This window comes from Empidonax traillii, unplaced genomic scaffold, assembly GCF_003031625.1.
Source record: "Empidonax traillii isolate 1590-97213 ecotype Southwest subspecies unplaced genomic scaffold, ASM303162v1 scaffold647:size433247, whole genome shotgun sequence".
Lineage (NCBI taxonomy): Eukaryota > Metazoa > Chordata > Aves > Passeriformes > Tyrannidae > Empidonax > Empidonax traillii.
The window spans coordinates 364,850-377,553 of NW_020955840.1; the positions used below are offsets into that span (position 1 = coordinate 364,850).

The 12,704-nt window shown below is 46.5% G+C and overlaps 1 long non-coding RNA gene across 1 annotated transcript; it reads left to right on the forward strand.

Moving 5' to 3' along the window:
- Positions 1-7,888: 7,888 nt before the first annotated feature.
- On the forward strand, positions 7,889-11,074 carry LOC114065334. The gene is made up of 3 exons (XR_003572933.1): positions 7,889-8,381; positions 10,300-10,347; positions 10,745-11,074. It is a non-coding gene; the product is annotated as an uncharacterized LOC114065334 (long non-coding RNA).
- The last annotated feature ends 1,630 nt before the right edge of the window (positions 11,075-12,704 follow it).

A 12,704-nucleotide genomic window follows, 5' to 3' on the forward strand; every position in this document is an offset into this window, starting at 1 on the left:
GCTCCTCCTGAGCAATAAGCAGCAGAGTCATTCTGGTGAGTGACACTGTGCACTGAGGGAGCAAAACAGTGGGATGTGAGGTTGAAACAGCTCAGCTTTTGAGGGCAGAAAACATCCAGAGGTTTTGTTGGAGGAAGATGAATCTTTTGCCCGGAGTGAGATGGAAAGTTGTGCGTCTCCTCCGCTCCAGTGACGTCTCTGCCTGTCATCTGGGGGGTGTCTCGTGGCACAGCAGGAACCAAGGGCGGCTGAGATCTGCTCCCAGAGCCAAAATGAATTCAGATTTATTAATCGAAAAATTGCCCAAAGTACTTCAGGAATGACAATAAACACACAAAATCAACCTTCTTCCTGGAAAATGCTGGTATTGATTTCTCTTTTTCCTTCCAAATTTTTGAGCAGCTCTGTGTGACTGCTGCCTCCTGCTCGAGACCTCACCAGAACAGTGGGAACCACACTCTGCTGAAGGAAATCCTGGGATTCAGGGAAGTTGCAGGGGGTGTAATTTGGGGCAGACTGTAGCGCTACAAAATCTGTCTGCAGCATCGTGGAGTGAGTGTGAGGAGGGCTGTGAGAATGTAACCAACAACCTCCCTCGCCTTCAGACCTTTCCAAGTTTAAAGGAAATTACTGGTCTGTGCAGAGATCTCCAAAAAGCCAATGAGTGCTTCAAATGTGGTTTGATTGTTTTGTTCTGAGACCACAAAATCTTTCTGCTCCTTTGAGTTGCTGTCACACTTGGGAGGCACCATCAAATCTCACCAGTCTTTGGGCTGACATTTCATCCTGAAAATGGAAGGGAAATCAGGGGATGGTTCAAATGCTCCTGCCAGGAGCTCTGGAATACCAGTGGCTGCTCCAAGCTGAGCCTGGCCCAGCTCCAGGGCTGAGCCATCACTCCATGTCATCCCAGTCACACATGTCTCACGCTGGCTGGGACCACCCACCATTTTCTGTAGATCTCCAAAGGCAAAACTTCTTCTCTTTAGTGTTTGAAAAGATGTTTTCCAAGTTCTGATCTGGCAATGGCTCCCTCAAGTTATTCAGCACGAACTTCTCTGGGTTTGATGGGAGAGGGTGGCCAAGTAACAGTGATTTTGGCTTGTAAATATTTTCCTGAAGAAGAACACGGAGCACTGTGTGTTTTGTTAACCACTGGGTCAGAGAATGGAGCATTCAGAAACATCTGAGGGCCCTGTGAGTTCTTGTGTAAACTCTGGAGCTGAGATAAGCCTTGGAAAAGGCAGGTAGAAGAGCCACTACCCACTGAAGTGGCAGAAGGGTTGAAAACTTCAGGAAAACATGGGCATGCGGTCCCCTGAGGTCTCATGGAAGAGCACTCTGGAATCTGAGACGTGCAAAGAAGGACCTGGATGACACAAACCCAAGCAGCTCAACCACAGGTACGTCCCCAACACAGCATGTACCACCCTGTGATGAGATCATGGCAGCTGCAGACCTGCAGAAATCAGATGAGAGAAGGTTTATATTTGTCTGGTGCTCCACGATGAGCAGAACTGGGAGGGTTCTTTCAGCCCAGTCCCAAACCTTTTTAGTTTAAAATCACCTCGTGCCTAAAGGACCAAAAAAGAACAACTAATAATCTGAGAGGGTGGAATAGCAAATCTGTCAGCCTGAGTCAGACCATTGGACCATCAAGGCCAGTATCCTGTCTCTGACATGCTGTCAGTATCTGACACTTCAGGCTTAGTTGGGATAATAAAACATTTTCCTCAACCTTATGTAACATCTCAGCCTGGCAAAGAGGAGATTTAAACATTGATTGCTTTCCACTCCCCTCTGTCCCGTGAAGGCCAATCTGACTCTCTTCCAAAACGAACAGCTCTGATGAGCTGGAATTGGTTTCTGGGCAGGATGGGAAAAGCTCCTCTCTCGTTACTCATTCCTGGATAGATCCGCTAAACCTTTGCCTCCTAAAAAGGGGGACTCGAATTAGGAGACATAAAACTCCATCCGCAAAATTCTGGGTGCCCAAGGCCACCTTTTCACGGAAGGTGGAAATGCATGTCGTAAGACTTCATGTCTAGTCACTTTATTTTTCCCCATCATGTCTACTTCCTTTATTTTTTTATTTGTTTAAGCTCTCCATTAGTTTATTAGCTTGACAGCAGCCCAGTTAATTAGCCCGTCCCTCCCTCCCCCAGCACCGGCGGCCGGCGAGGCTCCCCAAATGCACACAAAATTTAGTGCTGCTGCTGGGGCACTTCTCAAAACAAATAAAAGATTTTGCAAAGCAGCCACCAAGCATCCAACATAATTAAACTGCATTTGTTACCCTCTCGGCCCCCGCACACAATCGGGGCCTTGTGCGGAGCCAGCACTCCCCAAATCAGGCTGTTTTTCTTCGGCAGGGAAGAGTGCCAGGAGTCTCACCAGCCCAGGTAACATAAGATCCCAAGGAGCAGCAAATGGACAGTCCCAGGCAGAGCGAATGGACTGTGGGGAGATCTCTGGGAATGCGAATATCTATAGATATATGCAAACACGCGCATACAGGGCGCTATAGTTCTGCAGGGGGAAAAAAAAAAAGCAGTGGAAAGGCTCCTAGAAATTACTGCTCCATGCACAGGTATGTAAATGACTCTGGAGTCTTGCTGTCCACCACCTCAATCAATTACAAGGTTATTCAAGATAAAACAAACACCATTTCAATTAACTGCACATACAGCAGTGGTTAGAGGCACACGCAGGGAAGAGGAAGTGGGAGGAATTTTTGGAAAATGGAACTTTTTTTCTACTTCTCCTGGAGATATGCACAAATAGAGGTTGCCTTGAGGTGCTGTGAGTGGAGCCATGAATGGTCTTAAAAACTCCAGCCTAAAGCCATCATGGCCTAAACTAAAGACAAAATGAGGGGGGTGAAATAGGAAAAAAAAATGAGTGAGCATTTAAACATCTGTTTAGTGTGTATTGGCACAAATCAACTACTTGTGAGGGGAAATGGGAGCAGAAATCAGGGCAGATGTTCAAGGATTCCCAATTCTGTTGGAGACAGGACCTAGATAACAAGTCCCTCAGCAGCCCTACCCAGCAGGTCTGTGTGAGCACAGTTTCCTGACCCCATGGCCGGGAATGCTGAAGCCTTGCAGGGCAAGGACACAGCTGGATGACAGAATCTGACAACAACCTGCAAATTCAGTGGTGGGTTGAGAAGACAGAGGAGGAACGAAGACACGGGAACTGGACAAACAACATCAGGGGCATTTTCCACCTGTGCCACATACTTTTGCCTCACCCTGAGCAAACCCTTGTACCTCTTTCCCTCACTTCTCACACTTCTGTGCAACAGGCAACTCCTCAACCTTCAGCTGTCTGATGCATTTACAATATGAGCTTTGCAGTCCACTCAGCAGAGGCTTCGTTCTCCCTTGGGTCCGTGTGTGCCACCCCCGGCCTGTAAATCAGGTCCTCTGATCATAATCCATCATGTTCTCCATGAGCAGAGGCATCCGGCCCCCGAGGACACAGCTGGGTGAACACAGGGCACACAATGTCTGCCACATTAGTGATGAAATAAAATGGCATTCTCTGCCTTTCTGGGAACTGGCTGGAATTACATTTCGATTGTTATTTGTCAATTGAAATGATGGACTAAGAGTTTCTGGTCGAAAGGTCTTGCAGGCTGTTCCCCTGCAATCAATACAATATTGAGCACGAGTTTTACATGATTTTTCTACTTCTTTGGCTGATGCAGCGAAACTTATGATCAACTGGCCTTTTGAACAAAATCATTCTTTATTAATCAAATATTTCTAGATGAAATACACCTGGGCCAGGAGATAGGAACGAAATTTATAGCCACAACACCATAAATCACTGCCCAGTCTCTTGCTCACGGTCATAAGCAATAAATTTATTGCAGTTGCACAGTTTTCATCGGTGACTTCAGCCACAAGAGCTGACTGTGAGTCTGCTCCCAGCCCCTGCTACGAGGAAAAGCAGGTGTACTTGTTGACTCCCATTTGGAGGCCACTGGAATTGTGTTACATTTCCATGTCTGCTTTCACATCACTTGAATTTTTATTTGTGACAGAGCAGAAACCCCAACTTCCTCACTTATTGGGGTCCCACCTCATGGGCAGTAACTTCTTGGGAGCAAACTCCACGCTGAATCCATGTCAACCTTCTCTTTCTGACTGCAAAGAGGAAAGAGAACCTTGAATTTGGGGAGGAACTGAATTAAACCCAGAGCTGATAATTAGCACTCCTTCAGCACAGATTCAAACCTCAAATCCCTGGCATTTAGAGAGGTACTTGCATAGGAAGACGAGGTCCAAATGGCCTTGATTTCAATGCTTAATTAAATTCAGAAAAATCAATTCTTCCTGAACCCTTTTTCCTTTGCACAATGTTTTTTCCTCTTCTCCATCAGACTCGCTGCCAAGAGCCACCCTAAACATCCAGAGCTCCCTGCTCAGCACAGACACAGCGTTGGGGTTTTTGTGTATTTCCCAGGACTATTAACAGAGTAATATAATGAGAAATGAACTGAGGTTAAAGAATTCAGTACCTCGTGTATTTTCACTGAAAACACTGACTGCATCAGGGGACCTGCCAAGAGGAGAGTTTAATATCGTATGAAAAGGAAGAATTTTCATAATGACACTTGGCAGTGGCTGCATCCCCCCCATGAATGGAGCTGCTGGGGCTTTCTCTCCTCCTCCTTTCTCTATTCTCCCTCTCCCCTCAGCCCAATGGCAGGACAAGGGATTTTCATTTGGAAGTGGTGGGAACAATAGGAATGAAGATTTGGGCAACCCTTCAAGGGGTGACTCTTCCAGAATTGCCCAATTCCGACTGCATTCACACAAGCACTGTAGTGGTTGGAGTTATATATTCTCTTACAGCATTGTTTGTTCCCTTATTTCTCACTCCCATCTATTTGAGAACTTCATGCCATAAAAAAAGAAAAAATAAAATAGGGATGAATGATTGAACAGGGATAACAATATTTTCTATAACACAGATCAGACATTCTTGATATATTATGTTTTATTATGCAGTAGGCACTAGTTCTCAATGAAAAACTCACAGTGTGGCAAAAACTGGCCCCACTCCCCAGTGATGGACTGATTTGACATGGTTTTATAATTTTTACTAAAACTTCAGAGTCAAAGTTTTGTCTGACTAAAACCAAACTTAAAGATGACAGGCTGCCCCAGCACAGTTTGAGATGGAACAAATACATCAAAACTCTCGCATGAGAAAGGCCCAACACCAGAAAAACAACTCCTTGTGGAGAGATGGAAGAGCAGTGGTCCAACTCTGCCCTTTCCAGGTGACACTTGTGAATTAAAACAATCCCACCGAGATTTTGGGGGGCTCAATATCCACCCTCGGGGAGTCACTCCAACCCTGCAGCCATAAAACTGAGCGCACAGAGCTCATTTTCACTGAGACTCCGGGTATAGAGTCAGCAGAAAAATACCCTGGAATGAGGATTACAGAATGTAACTCTCCTTCAGAGGTGACGCAGGGCCCTCATTTGCAAGTGATAAATGTCACTGCTCTTCCATCTGCAGCCTTTTAAAACCATTTTGAGGGAGGTGCAATGAGGCTGCACAGCCTTGCAGAGACAGGACAGGGGACAGCGGAGCCATCTGAGCTTTATTGAGTGCGTCATGGGAGACTTGTCCTTTTTTATTCCCCCCCCCTTTTTTTTTTTTTTTAACAAAATGAGGTGCCCCAGGGGAAAGTCAGCAGCTAGAAGCGGCCCCACCTGAGTGTGTCTTGGGAGGAAGCCTACGGCCTCATATTTTTTAAAAGGGAAAAAAAAAAAAATTATAATAATAGAGCCGAGCCAAAAATATCAAGCAGCTCCTAGCTGTGAAAAAGCCAGGGAAAGCTGAGTCGCAGCCGGCCAGTGTTGTTCTTCCAAACAAGCTGACCACCCTCCCTTCATAACATTTTATTTATTAAAGCGAAATTGGCCCACTGGAGTAAAATTATGCCATATTCATATGCATATCCATATGTATATATAATTATGTATGCGCGCACACACACGCGGTTATTCATCGCCACATTTCTACACAGAAGGTCCCTCTAGATTTTTCCTACTGAATTCGTTAAAGGGGGAGAAATTTAAACGGTGTGGACGGGACGGGGCTATAATTCGGTTATAATTCATTGACAGCTGTTATAATTCAGATATAATCCGTTATAACTCAGCGCAGGCCCCGAGGCGCCTCAGGCCGCACCAGGCCCTGCCGTTGCCATGGCAACAGGGAGCCTCCTTCCCATTGGTCCGCGCTCGGCCGAAGCGTCACTGCGCAGCCAATCAGCGGCCGCGGTTCGGCTGCCCGGGAAGATGGCGGCGGGGCTGGGAGGGGGCGATGGGAGCGGAGTCCAAGGTCAGGGGCTGCTTTATGGACTTATTTTGGTATCTCCGTCCTTATCCGGCCCTTCAGAGCACCTTCTCACAGGGAACAGAGCCACGTCAGTTTGGGGATTCTGTGATCCTGTGATATTGGCGGTTCACACACCAAAAAAATCTCCAGGGACTTTCTGGCTGAGCGTTGTATAGAAACACAGTCATAAATTACTGCATTTACATTTGCATCACAGCACTGTTACATGAAGGCTCAGATCAGAAGCAGCACCTTCTGATTTTCCTCTCTTTATTTTTTTTCCCCTATGTGCTCCTTCCCATTTTAAAGTCCCCCCTATTTACCTGCATCACAGTCTAGACAGCTAATGAAATAATAAGAGCCCAGCGGGTTTTTGCAAGAACTTGGACAAAAAAGAGCATAAGAAATAAATATATGAGTAAGAATTGGAAGGTCGGTGGCTGGGTACTGAGTGTGTCACAAGCAAGAGCGTCCCGGGATTATGAGGTGCCTTACTGCCATTCCTAAAATCCCCAAAGGAATCACCCCGTTGTTCTAAAGACCACGTAGGAACAGCAGGTCACATTTATAAAATGTGCTTAAAGATGTAGTTGAATCCCAAAGGGATTTTTCCAGGCAGTTCATAAAACCAGGTTGTGAGTCACCCCTGGAAGCTAATGGGAGTAAGGCCTGGAACTTATCTAGGTGCTTTTAATAAATCCTGCTCTTTCCATATCGACATGATTAAATGCATAATATGCTTTTTTTAAAATGTGACCCAGTGTTTATGCAGTGCCAAGAGCAGCAAGCTGAGCACTAAAATGCTCCGTACTTCTGGAAAATAGTGCCTGCTCTGGAGAATCCGAAATATTAACGAGCAGGTAAGCGTGCAGTCAGACTGAGACAGCGAAACGAAGCTTCTTCCTCTAAAAAAAACCTCACAGCAGGGCTTTAGTCTTTTAATTTTTAAGGATGCTTTTGTTTAGAGTTTGAATTTCAGAAGTTGCCTCTGAACTCTCAAGGCCAGATTTTCATTCCCTCTGCTTACTGTAGGTAATTCCCTGGGGAGCATCCTGACCACAGCAATCAGGCATTGCTGGATTCCCGTCACCCTCCACACAAGGCATGAAAAAGCAACGGGTGAATCCTCTGGAAACCCCAGTTCTCACGTTGCCCCTTCTCACAGCAGAAAGATACAGGGAATAATTGTCCCTTTCCCTGCTGGTTGCTCATCATTCCCCTTGTTGCCCATCAGTTTTTCCAGCCCGTGGAGGGTGTTGTTGCGTGGTCCTTCCTCCCGTCTTGCTCCCGGCTGTTGTTTCTGGAGCTGCCCCTACTACTGCTTGGCACGGCTCCCCCCTGCACTCTGAGCTGGTGGCAGGCAGGGCTGAGCCCTGCCCAGCACTTTTCCCAGGAAGGCCTGGCTTCCTCTCAGAGGAAAACCAGCTCAGCCCCTGGAGCGTGGCTGCCAGTCCCTCGGGGAGAAAATAAAAAGTGATTCAGCTTATTTTTGTCTCGGCACCAACGTCCCCGGCGTGGTTTGATTCGAAACACGTTCCTTGCTTACAGCAGTGATTTTATTTGAATGTTGATTGTTTATTTATCATTCCCTTGTATGTGTGTGGCTGGATAAAAAGCCCTTTTGTTTTGAAGCGTCCTGAGAACTGCGGGAGGGACAGGGGAAGCTCAGGAACTCCTGGTGGACTGAATAAAACAATGATAATAAAATTATAGAAGGTTGGAGCCAGAAGGAGACCAAGTAGATGGTGTAATTGAACTTCCCACACTAAACCTGGACGTGGATGTTTGCTGGCGTGTTCTTAAACGTTTTTAACACCTCCAGGGAGCTTCCATAACATTGTGAGATGGATCTTCCTGATGTTCTACCTCTGTGACAGTGAGAAGCTCTTGCCTAACTTGGCAAAACTGAGCATGGAAGAAATTTAAATTGCTCTGAAGTGCCTTCCTTTAACTGAAATAGGTTAGAACTAAACATGTGTTATTAGGGCAGGAAGATATTTGGAATTTCAAGTGAGTTGGGTTTTTTTTCTGAGGTGTTTTCTGGTTTAATTTGGGAACTTTAAATAGAGGACTTAAATGGTGGAACGGGTGTATTGGTTTTACACGACATTCCTGGGGGATAACTGAGGATCAGGAATCGGGTACCTCTTGAAAACAGGCAGGCAAGAGCATGTGATGGAATCCTGGGTGACAACATCATTCCCTGCACATTTCAGAAGGGGATACAGAGGGAGAATTCAGGCCCAAAATAAAGTCTTCCTTACCTGAGCTGAACGCTTTTCACTCTCAGATGAAAGTTATTGTATCAAATTGAGGTGCCATGGATAAGCCATGAGTGGCTGGGAGAGGAAATCCCAGTTTATCTGACTCACCATTTTTGTGCAAATATTAACTTTGGCTGAGACACATTTCTCCTGATATCTCTTTTCCAGATCTGAGTCTCAGAGTACATTGTCTTGGCTGTATTGAGCTGTAGCCTTTGGTTACTCAAATAACTTGCATTTTTAACAGTTTTATCTATTTATTGTATCTGAAAGGTAAAGAAAATGCGATTTTCCCCATGACTCTGCATCTGGGGATGCAGTATTAAATTCTGCACCAGTGGAAAACTCAGATTTAATGATGGCAAAAGGCACAATGCTGAGGATTTCGTTTTCTTTGCTAAAACTGGTGGAAAACCCTCAAAGATGGCAATTCCAACTTCCCAGGATCTACCTGCACTTTTATCTCCCACAGTCTCACGGATTTATTTTGTCAGTAGGACTCCTTGGAAGGAGAAACACTGGTGGACACTGGAGTTAACCTTTAATTTTGAAAAATGTTCATATTCTCTCTCAAAACAAGAGAGGTTGCTCTTCAAGGTTGCTCCCACCAACCAGATTGTTGTTTCTGTTCAGAATTGTCACAGGTGATGAGGAGAGAGGAATTTAATTAAATTAATTAAGTTAAATTGATTAAGATATCCATGTATTTCTTGTGCTTCCCTCCTCATCATACAAACCAGGGGGTCAACTTATGCAATGGAGGAAAACAGGAATGCAGAGCTGGAATCCAGAAGCCCGTGGGAGATCCCAAATTTTGAGCACTAGGGGGAAAAAAACCAGGAGTGAATTTGGTGAGCCGTGGCTGCTAAACATGGATAATGCATTTGGGCTTCTTGAGAAGTCTGGAATTGAAACCAGTCACTTTTCAGTTTATTCTTTTTCAAGTCTCTGTTTCACCCTGTGGGTGTTAAAGTGCTGATGCAAGATGATAAAGGCAACTGTCTTCCCAGGCCTCCCCGCCCTGGGGACACTGTTCTGATGGCATTCCAGATGCTGCTGTTCCAGACAGAACAGCAAAATGAACTTTTCCAGCTGGGATGCCAAGCAGGATTTTAGGGAGGGTGACTGTAACTAGCCCCAGTTTGGACAGAGTACCAGGGCTAACACCCACACTCTTCCAAACTGTGCCCTGGGGTCTCCGATGGCCTCAGGTGCTCAGAGCGGGGGTGTGACCTCCTGCAGGGACAGATCTTCTTCAGGACCTCGACACTCCTCTGCCCTGCGGTCCCACCTTCCCACACTCGCAGCTGTGTCGTGGGGACGCTCAAAATAGCCAATGTTTTTTTCCCCTGTTCTGTAATTCCTTTACAAAATGGGTAAAATAAACTGTTGAGCAGATAAGGGACTGCTGCTCCGAGCCAGGATGGAAAGGAACTGGGAAAGGCTCCATGAGCAGCATGAAGTGAGCAAGGCAGAATTTCCAGGGCATCATCTGGTAGCTCTGCCTTGTTTTGCTGGTTTGCTTAACATTGCCATGTTTTGTTTTGTTTAATTTTGGGTCCTTATTTCATCTTATTTTTTGACTTCGAGACTGTTGCAACTTCCCCGAGTTCCCAAGTCCCTGTGCACTTATCTTATCTGGGTTTCCTAATTTCCACTATTAGGTGATGTCTGACACCTTCTTTGCTCAGATCTGGCTGTCTGGACACACAGTGAGTCACTCACTCTCCCCCCTCATCTTCCCACCTCCCCTCACCCCCACATGGAGGGGGGGACTGTTTTCCTCAGGTTATCCCAGTCCATTGGAATGAAGGGCACACCACGTATATGAGTGGTTCAGATGAAAATCTCGCTGCTGAAAGGTGCTCTGTTAATTCTTCTGGAGGGAATGAAGCCTGAGGATGGAGCTTTGGACAAGGGGAATGGGCAGGAGATGCTTTCAGGTTGCTGGAAGAGTGGACCTATAGCACAAATGTGCTCTAGAATGCAAGTCACTGCCTCCAGAACAAGGGAATGACTCCAAATGTCAAGCAAAGATCTGTGACAGGAGGGAGGACAGCAGTGTGATTTCATCTGCTCCGATAAGATTCCTGATGATTTTTTTCTCAGCCCTGAGGCCCTGGACACTCAACTCCCTCCTCACTTTCTGGTCTCCAGCATCACAGGAAAGCCAAGAGATCTGCTCTGAGCCACTGCTTGGGTGGAGGTGCCGGATTAAAGCCCGGGATTAAAGCTTCTGATTGCTCAACAGTAGCTTTGATACACCGAGAGCTGGTCCCATCCACAGCCTGGGGCTTGTGACTGCATTCCAATGGGCATCCCTAATTCCCCCCGAGTGCAGAGAGCAATCCTGGGAAGTCAGCCTGCTTCCTTTGCATTGTGCCTGCTGGCTGATGACCCGCGTTTACCGACGCCACTGACTCATCTGCAAGTGTGATGCTTGGCTAAATAAAATTGCCTCCCGTCAGCAGTAACCTTTAATTAATGCACGGTGATCAGTGTGAGATATGATTGCCCATGGTTGGAACTGTGATGGGAATGAGGCAGGTGCCTCAGACTGGACTGGACTGGCCTGTGTTTGCCCCCATCCCATCCCTGCCAGGCGATCCAAGTCGCTCAGCAGTGCCAGAATTTGGCAGGTTTCCCTGCCCCAAGGAGTTTGCAGTTTGAAGAAGCGCTGCTTTCTTCACCCTGCTCTTAGAGCTGTTCCCATGTCAGTCAGTGGCATGAATTCCCATCTTCCTTTTGTTGACATGTAAATGAAGTTTGTCAGGACTTTGCCCAACCTGCATGGAGCCTGCCAGGTCACAGGGGTGTGCTCAGGGCTCTGTTCTCCCACTTTTTACCCTTGGAATGTCCTGCAAAGATAGTTTGGGGGGCAGAAGAGAGGAGTTTGAGGGAGGCTGGCAAAGGGCAGCACTGAAATCATCAGGCACAAACAGCTGCTGTGAGTCCTTGCTGGTGGATTTATGTTAGATTTGAGGAAGCACTTGGTATGGGAGTAACAACTCCCAGGTTCCTCAATGAGTCTTGCAGAGGGAACAATTAAAATATGATTTTTTTATTATGGGAAGGACAATTAGGAATTAATTGATGCTGTATTTGGGAGCCCCAGGGACTCTGCTCTGAAGTGCCTCTTAACACTTCCCACTTAGTTGTTTGATCAGAAGTAAAAATTGTTAAAGCATTAAAATGTACTTGGCCTCAGTGTATTTTCCAAGTCATTTCCATTTTATTTGTTAAGCTAAAAGAAATTAATACTGTCAATATTCATAATTTCAGCCTTTGAAAACATTTTTACTGTGATATCAAGGGTGATAAAAACATCTTCCGGAGCAAGAGAAAGAGCAAGAGAGCGATGGAAGTTTTTGGTTCCCATAAATTTAATTCCTATAAAGTCTGGACACCCTGGGTGGATGCCTTGGCTCAGAAATGGCCTCCTGGCTCCTCCTTTTAGTCTTGGTTTTTAATTGGAGCCAGGAGAAGGATCCCAGCATTTGCCAGGTGAATGAGAGCTGTACCCTGGCACGAGGCCTGCAGACCCATTACTGGTTTGTAGATTAAAATAAGGACAGGGAAAGGGGTGGAGAGGGACAGGGAGAGGGAAAGAGAAAGGGAATAGCAAAACACTTTGTTCTAATTCAGGTGCCGAAGTTAATCTGGGTGCCCTGACAGCCCGTCTGCCACGTACAGGGCGGAGGAGGAACAAACTCCTTCTACCCACGTGTTACATTCCCTAATTATCCCCGTGCCAGCCTCCAGGAACAATTGCAGGCTGCTGCCAGAGCCTGTGCCTGCTCAGACATCATTCCCATGGGGAAGCTCAGGGAATGGCTTGGCTGCCCTGGGATCAGGCAGTGCTTCCAGCCCGGGAGCAGCTCTGGCCTCGTGGAATGTGGGCTGGTGGTTACAGGGGAGGGTGGGGACAGGATTTTTGGGTTCTGTTTGTGATGTTGTGACTGAACTGCTGCAGCTTCAGCCCCAGCACTTGGTCTCTGGCTCGGTTTCCTCAGCCTTAAACCAGGGAGGATCCTGATAAGAGTGTCAGGACTTGGGAACAGAGGGGTTT